The following is a 14491-nucleotide window of genomic DNA, read 5'->3' on the forward strand; positions in this document are numbered from 1 at the left end:
GGTTAATTTCACTGAACCTTAGCTTTGAGAACAGATCCAGAGTTTTAACAAGACCTTATACTTAGTTCCTAGTACTGTTAAAATAGTGTTTAAATTGCTGCTATAGGAATAAAGCAAGTAACAGTTCATAACTTACTACACCAAAACTAGTACAAAAGAAATTATCAATGAGCTTATTCCCAGTACCCCTGAAGAACTGCTTAGATCTCATGTATCACCTGCATTCCAATCTGAAAGTTAACATTTAAGCAAGTATTGTTGCCAAATCAGTAAGATAAGACTTAAAGTACAGGTTTTAAAGTAAATACAGATATTTCATTATTTCATTACTTTACTCAGAATTGTTTCATTTGCTTTCAAAATGTCCAAAATTAAAACAAAAACAAGAGAAATTTTATTTTACTACGAACAGAGGAAGCCATAGAAACAAAAAGTCACTTTAAAGTACAGTAGTAAACAAGAAGATAATAAGAACTTGTTTCATAACCAAGGTTTTGTGCCAAACAATTTACAGCTGAGATTCCACCACTTGAAGAGCTGGGGGAAAGGGAGCCTGCATAATGACAAGTTTCTGAAACACAGCAGACTTCATTTTCAAGCAAATTATTCTGAATTATTTCTAACATACTCTGCATATTCAAGAACAAGTTGTTTCTCCGCTAGAAGCTGACATATTCAATCACATATACTGTATAGCAATTTGGTGCTTAACACCTGTTTAGTATTGAGAACACAAATTTCATCATCATATAATCATAGCTCACGGGGAAAAAAAAATCCACAGCCTCATCTACACTCACGGTTTTGGCAACAGGCACAAAAAATCCACAGGACGACAAGCAGTATTTAGCCTGGCTCCAGCATACAAAGAAGCTCTTTAACACATCTCTTTGAACAAATATTACTATCTTTTGGCAGACTCCATTTCCTTTTCATTCTTTTCAGATTTTCCATTAACTTCCACTACACTCAAACAGGCCACACATTTTGCCTAGGTTTCCAAGTGTAAGAAGTAACACGGTCATTTTTATCTGTGCTTGGCAGCTACGGAGTAGTCACCCTGAAAAACTCATTTTCAACTGTATCATTCATGTACAATATAAACACTAACATTAGATACTCTAGTTTTCAAACGCACAGAAAAAACACACACCAAAAAAAAGTAAACCCACGTATTTTAATCTTTGTTTTGCAAATACTTGTATGTCACAGCTGTGGCACAAAAGAACTAAACATTCAGAACACACACATTACGATAAGCCGACTTGAGAACTACCACTGCACACTGCCTTTTGTTAAACCGAAGTCATTTATCACGCCTCAAATGTTACATACAGCTTATGTATGTATCAATCAACTTAAGATCTTCTTTTCCACGACAGGACCAGACACACTGTATAGCTAGGGCTTGGCTTCTGTCTTCTCTCACCGTGTTCAAGCCATCGCAAACATCAGATCAAGGACAGTCAACTACATTTATCCAGCTTCATCACTTCTTATTCTTCCTTCTCCTTGAGCTTTTATCTTCTTTCTTGTCTCTGATACTTTTTCCAAGATCTCAGAAGAAATACTCAGAAGTGACAGGTAAAATATCAACAACGGTTTTCCATTTTTCCTTCAATTGCTGACCAGGCCCCCAAATTCTTCTTTTGTCAAACCACTGTGTGGGAGCATATTTTCACTTGTGTGGTATTTAGAAAAACCAGAGAGCTGCTACCTAAATTATAACCTCACATTCATCCATTCTCAATCATTCTGCTGATTTCTTACACACATTTCCTTCACATCATTGGTTTTATCTATCAGAGAACCTATTTTCCATCCTAACTTCTTCGCCCAGCCTACTCACAAGCACTCTCCCAAATGCTCTAGACATATTCTTTTTTTCTTCTCCCCGCATTTTAAGACTAATGGGGCATCTGACACCTGCTTCCTGTTTGACCACACTTTAGCCACACAATAGCCTTCAAAAGCCCATACACAAAGTACAGAATTTTGATCATATGATTTTACTTCGCTCCATTACACTAAAATCAAGCTTCCAAGTCCTTTGGTACCTTGCAACTGTGTCAGTCATTTTAAACAGTTCTACTACCCTATCTACTTTTTTCTTTCTTCCTTTTTCCCCAGCACCTCCAATAAAAGTTTAATGGGAAGTGCAGGAATACTCCAGAATACCTCTTCAGGAACACATCAGAAGAGGCAGAAGCTCCACTCTCTTCTAACTCTAACCTAGTATCATAGTTTCATTCTATTTTGAAATGCTTAAAAATAGGAAGAACAGTACACAAGTAGGAAAATCACATACTCCCAACAGCTCACCTTTTTGTATTTTATCAATGCATGCACAAATCAAAGAAAGAGCAACTCAAGTAAAGAGACTTATTTATGTTTACTTCATATTATCTTCTCACAGACTACTAAACAGATATTTCTGTCTTTCCTTCTCAAGAGCTTCTTTGGCATGTGCCTCATGAAATCACACTTCCCACGTTCATATAAAAGGCTTCGGCTTCTCCACAAATTCTTGCACCACAGTATCTTACAGGAAGCCAACCGATTAGAGAATAAGTCAAGCTTTATTTTCAGTGTCAACATCTAAGTACAGTTCTAACTACTTTATCCTAACATCATAGCAGTAATTATATTCTATAGCACTCAAGGGATTTAAGTCAGTTATTAAGGAGAGATGCTTAATTACAGCAGCAGAGAGGACTAAAGAAAATAAAAAAGCAGCTTCACTATACCTATAAAACTGAAAAGATCTAAGCACCTACCTCTACTGTGAACAGAAGTAGAAACTCCCACAAAGAATTTCAAAATTCATATTATTAACCTTTAACAACAGTCTGTTCTTACTCTAAAAGTGACTTAAGTTCAACAAAAAAAATGATGGATTTGTCTTGTTCACAGCAGAACACTGAAGGAACGGATTTAGAACAAGACAAACCGGTTTCAATATAGTTATCTTATTCTACCTTAATACAGCATGACATAGTCACCTATCCTAACAGTGACACATGCTAGCTTCAGAAGAACATTATTCTCCCTGTGCCCCTAAGAGCTATGCAAGTAATCTTTTCTTTCTTTCTGACAGCATTTTTTACTCCAATATCTAAGATACAATCCAAAGCAGAACACATTCTTTATTACAACTACATTTAGCTACAGATGCATACTTTTTTGATTTCTTCATGCTACGTAATCACAAACTATCCTTCCGTCTTGAGGGCACGAAGGACTGCGGTTCAGCTGAATTTTTGTCACCACATTAAGAGCCACCAAAAGGTTACTGCTTCCAAGCATCCACTTTGAGGAAGGAAAACTTGGTGAAGGTGTTCAGGACAGTAGCACTGAAAAGTGCAGAGGGACACTAAACCTCTAATAAAGATGATGCAGGACAGAAAGCCACCGAAAAGGTTCAAATTCTTCCTCTCTCGTTCCTTTCAGAGTTGCACAGAAGAACCACATCTGCCATTTTTGATTTTTACAATGCAGAGCAAGTGTGGCTGGAACAAACCAATAGCCAAAACCTGTATGAGATTCAGAATGAGTTAAAATATTAACTATCTAATGACTCAAATCAATACACTTTGCTGAGGAAGCAAAGCTTGACAGAGTTGAAGATTTCCAGTCATAAGCTGGTTTCATATGGAAGGGGGCAGGGGAACAACAAAAAGCAGACCTTAAAAAGCTAAATCTTTAAGTGGAATTGGTGGGGGCAGGGGAAAAGTTACGTTCATAAGACTAAAGCATATAAGACACTCAAGCCTTAGTGATGCATAGATCATTCCATTTCAGGCTTTCTTTGAGAAGGTACAAACAAGTTATGCCTGAAATAGAACCATCAAACTTTTAAGCTCAGCATAATTTTATGTGGTTAGAAACAAAAATACTGCTCTAATAGCTAATTTGGTTCCGACAGACCATGACACTAAGAACAAAAAAAACCCAATGCTTTCAATATTTTCTCCATTTCTTTGGTGAGAAAAGAACAATTCTGAAAGCTTTCAGAACACTTCAACAGTTCCAAAATTCTTGTGATCTGTATTAATTAAGCTGGAGGGGCAGGCTAGAAAAACAACATTTCTCCTCGCTCTTTCCTACTACAGCTTCATATTCTTAAAATGAAATGCTAATGTGTGCAAATATTTTAATGAAGTATTATTACTGCACATAACTTCTGCTAGATTATCAATTCAGAAATTTAAAAGGAATTTGAACAATACATTTTCTCTATCCTTTTGCAATCAGATAGGTCCCCAATAGGGCAAACAAATGTTACAGAGTTTCAGACTTGCAGATTACCTTTCTAAAGAATTCAAATCACTATTTGTGATGGTAGGTAAGTCATTCCATAAAGTTCCATTAGAACCTCAATCATAAATTAGATGCAATTAGATGCCTTTATTTTTGTCATCACTTCCTACTGCCTTTATACACCATGCTGCTTACCTCAAACAGTATCCAATAATATTGTAAGCAAAGCACTTGAGATAGTTTAGCTAATAATTGAGAGAAAAAAGCAGGAAGACTATAAGTATCACAATCTGTTCTCAATGAAGAACTTCTAAAGGCAGACACACTATAACCTCTCTTCACAATGCTCTGAAGGCCAACACAGACTGTGTGCTCCAACTACAAGTTGACCAGCATGGTAATACCTCACAACTCCTCTATTGACACCAGGCACACCACATTTAAATACATCTTAAAATGCAAAATAAAAAAAGGTCCAAAAAAACGCAGCAGCAGAGTCTCACATACACAGCACCTTAACTCAGAAGAAAAAAAACTTGTAAATCCCAGGCACCACCACTGAGAACGTGGTATCGGACACAGATGAAGCAGCCTCATACACACTCAAAAAATAGTGTTTGCATTTCAGATTTCAACTCATCCTCTAATACCTTGTCAATACTCTACTTCCTTTCTCTTTCTTCCTCTGAGCCCAATCTTGCAGTAATTTTTTTGATGAATAAACTGTCACACCAATGATAAGTGGGCTGCACTTTCAACAACTTTTTCAGTACTCTCAGTATCAAATTGAGACATACTTTTTGCAAGAACCCACAAAATGCCTTCTCTTGTGACCAGCTGTTAAGGTCTGCAACAAACTGATTTCAAAAACAGATAAAAAAGCTCAAAAAACAGAGCATGGTTATCCTTTCTCTCTATATTATCACAGAATCATAGAATGGCCTGGGCTGAAAAGGACCTCAAAGGTCATCCAGTTGCAACCCTACCCCAGTGCAAAGTCGCCAACCACCAGCCCAGGCTGCCCAGAGCCACATCCAGCCTGGCCTTAAGTTTTCTAATCTAGTAGCTTTAATATTCTTATTTAGCAAAGAAGTAGTTTTTATTTAACACAGTTTTAACAGTCATCACTGTTAAAAGTAGTGTTTTTTGCTGCTACTGCTGATGCAGCAGAAATGGAATTGCAAGCAAAAGAACCACGTAATTTTTAATATTATGCCACATGAACTCGTACCTTGCATGTATCATCAGTACAGAGAATGAAACGTTGCACAGGCATTCATTCTACCCATCCAGGTCTATTTATCAGAGAAATGCTTGAGTGTTAGGCAAGATTCCTATAATCTTTCCTTCAGAAACTAATTCATGGAAAAACCAAGGATTTTAGGCAAATAAATCATGTTTGAACACCTGGCATCAAAGCTAAGAAAGCAGACATACAGAAAACAGTCCACTTCTAATGCATTTTTGTACATGAGCAGTTTTGGTTTAGAACACAACATGAAACTCTAACAAAATGATTTGGCAAATTCAGATGCCACTGAATTTGTGCATTTGACTATGCACTTGTTTCCGCTTTCTAAAACTTCCTCTTATGTTACTCAATACAGTGGTGTACCAAAATGACCCTAACAAATCTGATCACAAGTCCATCAACCCTATAATGCACCTGACAGTGGCAATTCACAAACAGTTAAGAAAATAATACAAAGAAGCAACTTCCTTGTTTTGATAAACTTTGAAAGCTGAATGTTTGAGATGAAGTCCTGTGTCTGTATATACCTGTATGCTTCAAACAAATAAATGTAACATCAATATCAATTTAAAAGTTCCTAACAGGAAGGATAGTTATATGAACCTTTCCACGAGCTGCTTGCCATCTTCAACTAACATCATCTAGCAACTGGTGTACAATGCCCATCCGCACTCAAATGACAACTGAAAGACTCTTGAATCATAAGCTGGTAGACACAAACCAGTACATCTAAACTAGGAGTTAAAGAAATTCACTGTTTCTGAAGCAAGTATTAGAATCATGAAAACGAATCCAGAGCATTCAGCTCTTTGTCAGCATTATTAGAAAACTCAGAGTACATGAACGTACACTGCTTGTTACAAAATTGTCTATCAACATGGGTTAGATTAACAGAATCAACTTATAAAATTTTTCCACTAATAAAATCCAACAGAACAGCACAACCACTTTAGTGGATCTGAAAGATCACATTCATAACACACTTACTTACTTACTATAAACACCTTTCACTCTATTTCTCTTTACAGCAAGTTACATAAATACTTAAAGTAGAGTGGATATGCATACTTCATGTTGTTACCTTTATTCCCCTCCCCCTCTATCCCATTCCACAGCCATTAGCTGGAATCAAATGAGTATTAAGTACACTTATTAACAGCTTGGATGTCTTTGATGAAGGAGAATCAGCAGTAATAAAATTCTGTCCAAACTATCAATCGCATGAAGAAAAGAAAGAAAAAAGAGCCATCCACTCTATTAGAAATTTTAAACTCCATTCTAACTTCAAATCTTCCCATCCACAAGTCAAGCCGTTGTCCAGTCCCTAATGGTATCTTCCACAAATGAAATAAACTGTATTTATCTTAATAAAGAATACTGTCACTGAGATGCTGATGAAGAGCCTTCATCATCACACATTTGGGCACTAGGTTTTTGTACACCTGACAAAGTATTATTTCATAAGAGGCAGAGCCAACATCTCACTTCAACTGGAATCTTACCCATTTGAAAAGGACAGACCAGCTCATCTCATCCCCGGTTTTCTTCTCCCCCTCCCCCGCCTTTGGTTTTTTTTATTTTATATATATTTTTTTAATTTGTCATGTACAGCAGTAACACAATCCTAATTTTTAAACACAGTTCTCCGTATCACATGCTTTTGTCTTGTTCTGCCCTATGTTGGCATGAAAATGTGACTTTTAATCACAAGACAGAAAGGAAGTAAAAATTTTCAGTTAACAAGTGCTAACACTGACACCAACAAGTTGGTCATCGACCACATCAAATACATAAACCACTGCACTGATCTGATTTAAAGACACTGTTAGATCAGGATGTGACTTCAAAAAAACTTTTAAGTATTCCAAGACTCCTTGAGCTAGGTGCTACATCAACATACATAAACATCTCTGCTTAAGCACAAGGAAGTCCTTATTAACCAAATACAAAAGCAACAGTGCAGTTTAAGAAAATTAATAACACAGATGGCCGATCCACATCCTTAAATCAGTTATTTCCAATTTGTGGAAAAGATTACACATTCTCAACATAACTTTTAATACTTAAGTTACTATGCCTAACTTTTACAGACATCAACTCTTAGCATAGCAGCAGCCAAATATCCTTTATATGATGAACTGATGGATTTATCTATCAAGCTATTCAAGAAGAAAAGCTGCTTTAGATCTGGCCTGAGTAAACTAAGAAGGCTTCAGAGGAGAAAGCCATCAAGACAAGTTACAAGACCTGAGCAAATAGATGAACCACAGTTTTATTTTTTTATTTTTTAAACTTACATATCCGTGTTACTGATATTGGTAAGATAATGGAACTTATTAGCTGAATTATTTGAATGGAAGTGTTCAAAGATAGATAATGGAAAGAGAAGAAAAGCTGGAAACTCATTTGGAACTACAATAAGCATAAAAAGGCTCCAAATCTGTGTTCAAGTACAGTCAGAAACAGTCGAATTTTACTATAACAATTTGAGAAACGTTGATAAAATATCAGAAGTCTAAAGCATAATATAACGCAAACTTACCAAAGTTTTGCTAGTCTAGCACAGTCTAAAAGAGTGTGCTGAAGGAAACAGCACAGTGCTAATTTGAGTTTCATATTCAGCACTCTGAATGGAACTGAGTTAAATGGAGTTTCCTAGAAAAACCCTTCAAGGCATGACCTAAAATAAAAGTGACAACAGCTGTACTAAAAGTAGAACTACCTAAAAGGAGGTTGACCAAAGGTGAATGAAAACCTTGTAAAGGATGAAGTACATCTCTAAAAATGAATTAATGAAAGTGCAACCTCACTCTGAATAACAACTGAATGGTGCACAACTAGGATGTCATTTCCTGCTAACCCCTCTCCTTGTCCTCCACCCCCCAGTAAAATCTCATTGTTTGAAAGGGACAGGATGGAATCACAAACCGAACAATGGAACAGTATCTTCATTGATATAACTCCGTGTGGTATTTTTAATAGAGAATGGAAGTACATTAAAATTGTCAATGCAATTGTGGCAGGCCACATCCAAAAAGAAAGATTCATGCTGAAGGTATGGATTGTGTAGAAATACAGGAAAAAATAAAGATGCTTGAAAGAAAGAAAAGAAGATGAATAAGATAGGATTGCCCATTCCCATACACTGACAACTGCCACTACTGTGAGAATTCAAAGAGCAATGTCTGCTTAAAGCTAAACTGATTGAAACTGGCCTCAGATTAAATTTACCAATTGAAGAAATCTGAATTTGAAAGACACGATTCTGAAGAACCCACAACTGTAATGATGTAAGAGAAGGAAATATTAGAACAGCATTTAACCATTTTCAGATCATATGTATGATACACGATCTGAGATAGGGATTCCTTAAAAGATGGTCTTCAAATTATACCACATTAAACAAATAACATACCAAGAAAATAATTCTGTATGCAGATGATTTCTCAGACTGCTGCAACCCACTCTTATGATAGGAACAGTAAACTTAAGATACTGAACATCTTTTTATTTCAGGCATCAGAGTTAAAAGGAATCCATTAAAAGAACTGTATGGTAATTGAAAAAGTTTTGTTTTACTAGAAATTGTAGTTAATTATACAAATACAATCAGTGACAAAAATTCATTGAATAGTTGAAAAATTTAGCAATATAATTATGGCAAGACTAAATACAATAACCAAGATGTTTTAAGGATTAAAGAAGTGCCTGTATTTATGTTAAGTACTGTCTAGCATGAAGAAAATGCGCTACTTAAAGACTGTCAACCAAGTTCTCACATTAACAAATGTTGAGCAACTTCAGTTTCCCACTGAAGCAATGAAGATAACCAGTCAACTTTGGAAAGCTGCTCATTTTTCATCAACCTTAGGTAAGGAAAAAAAACAACAAAACCATGCTTGAATTCATGGCAAATGCATACATCTGAATAAACTTCTATAAGACAAATCTATGTAAACAAGATTCTGAAACCTGACAACAGAACTAAACTTTACATGAACTGAGACCTAACATTAAGGTTAAAATAATTTTTTTAAAAAGGCTATTTTTTTAAATTATCATTTGTACTAAAGCTGAGTTATTTTCCCAGACTCTAACATGAGCTGAAACAAAGAGATTTATGGTATACTAATCTTGCTGTTATCCAGCCTTTTGTCCCATGCATTAGCTCAGACATCTGACTCAACACAATACTAGCAGGCAGGAAATCAGCAAGGCAACAAACTCTTTCTAAGCATGCACAGCCAGCAAAACTTTAATGAAGAGAATCAGCCACAGCTAAAGCGCAGTAAGTTGAGAAACAAAAATATTGCTACTTCAGTATGCTACTGCAATGAAACTTACTTATTTGCTCTGTTTTACTTACTTTTATTTCACATAATAAATGGAATGTTCAAAACTTAATTTGCAGTTGGGTATGCTAAAACATACTTGCTAATCTTTCCAAGCCTTTTTTTTTCCCTTCAAGAAAAAAAGAAAGATTTACCACAAAAGAAAACAACAACCCTCCACCAGGAGTATTCCTTATACTACTAACAACAGCACTTGACTGCCATAGGTATAGACAGATTCTGAATTTTTTTTCCCTTCCCCCCACCTTCTTTTTTAATGGTCAGAAGATACTCTTCATTGAAGTTCAAAAACTATAGTAGCTCATCTATTGTGTGGATTCTCCTTTTGATAAACGGAACCAGGCTCACTACTGAAATATAACAGAGCTTTCACTAATGAGACCGTACACACCTGGCTTATCCTTATAAACAATAATAAATCCTTGGTTATTTATACTATTTTTAATTTCATACTTATTCAGAACAAAATAGACCAGGATGGGCCTACTAACCATCCTTCTTTTCTTTCTGACATACAGTAGATGATTGGCTCTTAACGCCAGGCCAACATAAAGCAGATTAGCAAGTTGAAAACTTGTCTGGGTAGGTCCAGTAGTCCTACTCAAAAATATCTATGTCCAGTACTTTGGTAAGCACAAGCCAGAACTATTCTGAAGATATCTACACAGAGGTACATCAAGATGATGAAGAATATGAAGAAATCACACATTTCTGAGAAGCTTACCAAATCAAAGTGTTTCTTTATTTCTGTAAGATACTCAAGACAATAATTCTAGAATTCATATCTCAAACTTGAGTATTTGTTAGAAAATCCAACGTATGTGTTTACTACTGAAGTTGAAAACCAAATATGCTTACAGCATGCTATGCTGTATTCTTACCAAGAAAAAGATATACGTGCATGACTTGATGGAGCAACTTAATACACACATGCATTCAGACCCTCTATGAAATACTGAAAATTTCTTTGCTTCATTGGGTTTTCCTTTGTTTTTACCAAAAATTTACTCATATACAGCATAACAGAAACACTTGTGTGTTGATACATTTTTGATAACTGAAAGTTTTCAGGTAACTGTGACCAGTATTCGTGATATATGATCATTTTTCCTTTTTCTTAATGAACTGACTTTCTTAATAACAGCATCTTCACTCTACAAGTCACTTATTATTACAGTCACCCAAATCTAGTAGCAGGATCTTTCACAAAAAGGAGTCTGGTCCTCACTCCTCTGAAGTAGGAAAAAAAAAGTCAAAGAACTGCGGACTGAGATCCCAGTATCAGAAATAAAGAAAAGAGCATGTCTGAAAGTCTTCTTTTGCATGCATTTTATGGATCACATTTACCACCACAAAACAACTGTGCCCCTATCTGGCAGCGTGCTACATTCAACCCAGTCAGCTAGCTGGTATCTTTAGATTCAAAGACCTCTGCCACAGAAAGCAAGGTATTAACTGACAGCAGAAGATACTGTCCAGAAGCAGAGAAAAAAAATGAGACAATTTGCCTCTGGCATTTATAGATATTTCCTGACAGCAAAGACGTGGCAAGATTCCAATTTTTTGGGTTTACTCTCAACTCTGCAATGCACTTTCCTCTAGCAAACGTATGCCTTTGCTCATTTTTATCCTTTAAAAACCCTCTCCTACCTTCAAAGTACATTTTCTCTGCATTCAAGTCCCTTCTTGCTTCATTCCTACAGCTTTTGAGGAGTTTCCCTCATTTCAGTTCTGCTTCCCACCTAATATTCCCTTATACCTCCAAATACACCTGGATAACCAGATATCCGAAGAGGAGCATATTCCTTGCTCCTCCCACAAAACTACATCCAAAAATGATCATCCCTCCTTAAAGCAGGAGTTTCAGAAGAAAACAAAGCAAATACACAGAACACAGGAAAGAGCCCACTTCTCTGAAGTCCATTCACCAGAACCACAGAAACTACATTCGCCCATCTCAGGTTTGAGTAAGTCATGATTAAATGCAATGGGATAGCACCAGTGCTAGAAACTGGACGGAGGTACAACATATTCAGCAGTACAGACTTGGACATTTCAGTGCTCAGATGCACTTTTATTAAGACTTTTATTAAGACTCCTGTTCTTTATTTTTTTTTTCATTTAATAGTGTTTCAACTGAAGCTTTCTGTGTAGTTCAACCTAAGCCACATGCTTGGCATGAAGTTTTAGGGAACTCTAAGAAGTTGTTAAATGATCTCTCATGTTGAATACAAGACATATAACACAAACTTAATTGTATCAAGAATTTCTGCTATGCAGCACATTTTACAGGCTGTATCTGCAGCCTTCGTCGAAGTTACAGAATTAATGCTTCCAGGAAACATTTCCATATTCTCTATTGCTGAAATAAGATTTCAATTTGTACATCAAAACTAGTGTGATTACTGGTGTCATGTTAAAGAGTGTTTTTCCTCACAGTATGACAGTGTCCAGTACAAGTGAAAGACAATACTGCATTTGTTATCCCGCTCAAAGTCACTACCTGAACTTTATTTCATGGTTTGCATTATACAGCTCAAAGAAATAAATTACAAAGGAAAGCAACACCACAATGCAAAACGTACCATTTCTAATACGGAGCATCAAAGTGAAACTAAGATGAGGCATCAGCTATGCAGCCGCCTGCACCACCTATTCCAACTTTAATTGCCCAAAACAATGTTCCTCTTTCATAGATGAACCATTTCTTATTAGATCACAGCCATGTACAACTACTAATAGCATACAGCTGAGACTACAGCTATAAAATTTTAACACTAACTATGCTGAATTGGAACAGGCAGTTTTAGTTTTCTTCCAACATTTAACACTCAAGACTTTTTCTTATAAGCTTTGAGTACAAAAGCAGTCAAAAATAGAAACAGCCTTTCAGGCTCATATTCTCTACTAGACTCCCTCTCTTCCCCTCCAACTTTTCTTTTTCACCCACCTGTTTCCACACACCGGCTGCAAGGGGAAATAGTTCTCTTTTGAAATTATTTTGGAAGGATAAAGAGAGAAAACAAGCAAATAGTTAATCCCCTCAGGCCACGAGACCTTTAGAGTATCCAGTTAGAGCTTTTAATTACACTGTAAAAGAAGCTGAAAGGAAAAAACAAACAAACAAAAAACAACAGAAAAACTCAACAGAACACACAAGCAGAAAAGAGGTTTTGGGGTCCTCTGTCCATGACTGATATTTTAAGAAATCACTTCAACGTGATTTTGTTAATGAAAATGGAACCAGACTGTGACACAATAACACTTGTTTAGAAGTACAAACAAGTACTCTAGGTAAAGTTTATCAAGTTCCTTATGTGTAGTGAGGAACTAGAAACACAACCAGTAACACAAGTTATAATTGCTATTCAAAAAGCCTCGAAGCATGCTGACTACACTTCGGCCTGCCAGGAAATGCTTACGTAAATTCTCTTAGTCTTCCTGATTAGTATCATGAGTACTGAATCAAAAGATCTGCACTGGCATATTTTTTGAACTTCGAAAGGGAACTTTTGTCAGGCTTTCTCAAAGGAAAAAAAAAAAAGAAAAGAAAAAAAAATCACATGAACAGCAAAAGGACTTCAACTGTAGTTGTGCACTTCAAACATAATTACTGGGCATTTTGCAACCCATTTATAAAAAGCAGCTGAAATTAACCCCCAACTCTTCAATCCAAACAAAAACAAGTGGGGCGGGGGGGGGGGGGGGGAGAACAAACTTAGAAATATATCTACTGCAGTGTTAAAAAAAAAAGTATATATAATGCATTATGCACACACTGTACTGAAAGTAGAATGCTACCCTTGGCAGATTTGCCCCATTTTACCATGCTAGGAATTGCAACTCACTTTCAAGAGCCTATTCCAACACTCGTGGATTGAGAAGGAGATCGTCGCTGTGGGATTTTTGCTCTATAGGCCTTTTTGTTTTGGTTGGTTTTGGTTGCTTTTTGGCTTTTTACAATTATTATTATTTTGAAACTAATGAGAGATGAATGACAACATACATGTGCTTTGGGCCTACACACATTTTATCGACAGGACAAAGAAACAGTAAAAAAACTGCTGATCCTGACCTAATGGTAGACCCAATAACGATATGGTTATTCCTGCTCTGCTTTACAGAAGCAAAAAAAAATTATACAATTAAAATAGAGCTCAACCTAGGAAAGAATACCAGATTCTGGTGGTCAGAATGAGTAAAAAATCTGGATTGCCAGAATAGCATTACTTCATATCACTTGTGTTGGCCATACCACTTCCCCTTTCTTTGAAGGGCAAAGGAGAGTTAAAATCTCAGGAGCACACTGCACCAGAGAAACACAGGCAACACTGTCTTTGCTTTTCTTCCCACTAACAAGAGCATAGCACCTTAACCATCTCTCACACCAGCTCTGCTTCAGTGAGCCAGTTCTACTCACTAATTGAGCATAAGAGTATTGCTATGTTTTCTAGTTTTGCTTGATTAGCTTTCTTCCATGTTACTGAGCTGAAACAGTACGTATGCCACAATTAGTGGAAAAAGAGACCTTCTGAATTCCGGAATCAGGGGAAAGAGGGACCTTCCAAACCTTCTGGCACCACCAAGCTTCTACACTGAATTAGTTCAAAACCATCTCCCCTGACTT

General features: G+C 36.4%; 1 protein-coding gene across 11 annotated transcripts in view; it reads right to left on the reverse strand.

The window, feature by feature from the left end:
- QKI (QKI, KH domain containing RNA binding) overlaps positions 1–14491 on the reverse strand; it is a 138069-nt gene that overhangs the window by 104607 nt on the left and 18971 nt on the right. The gene's annotated exons all lie outside the window — the stretch shown is intronic.

Source organism: Coturnix japonica, chromosome 3 (genome assembly GCF_001577835.2).
Source record: "Coturnix japonica isolate 7356 chromosome 3, Coturnix japonica 2.1, whole genome shotgun sequence".
NCBI lineage: Eukaryota > Metazoa > Chordata > Aves > Galliformes > Phasianidae > Coturnix > Coturnix japonica.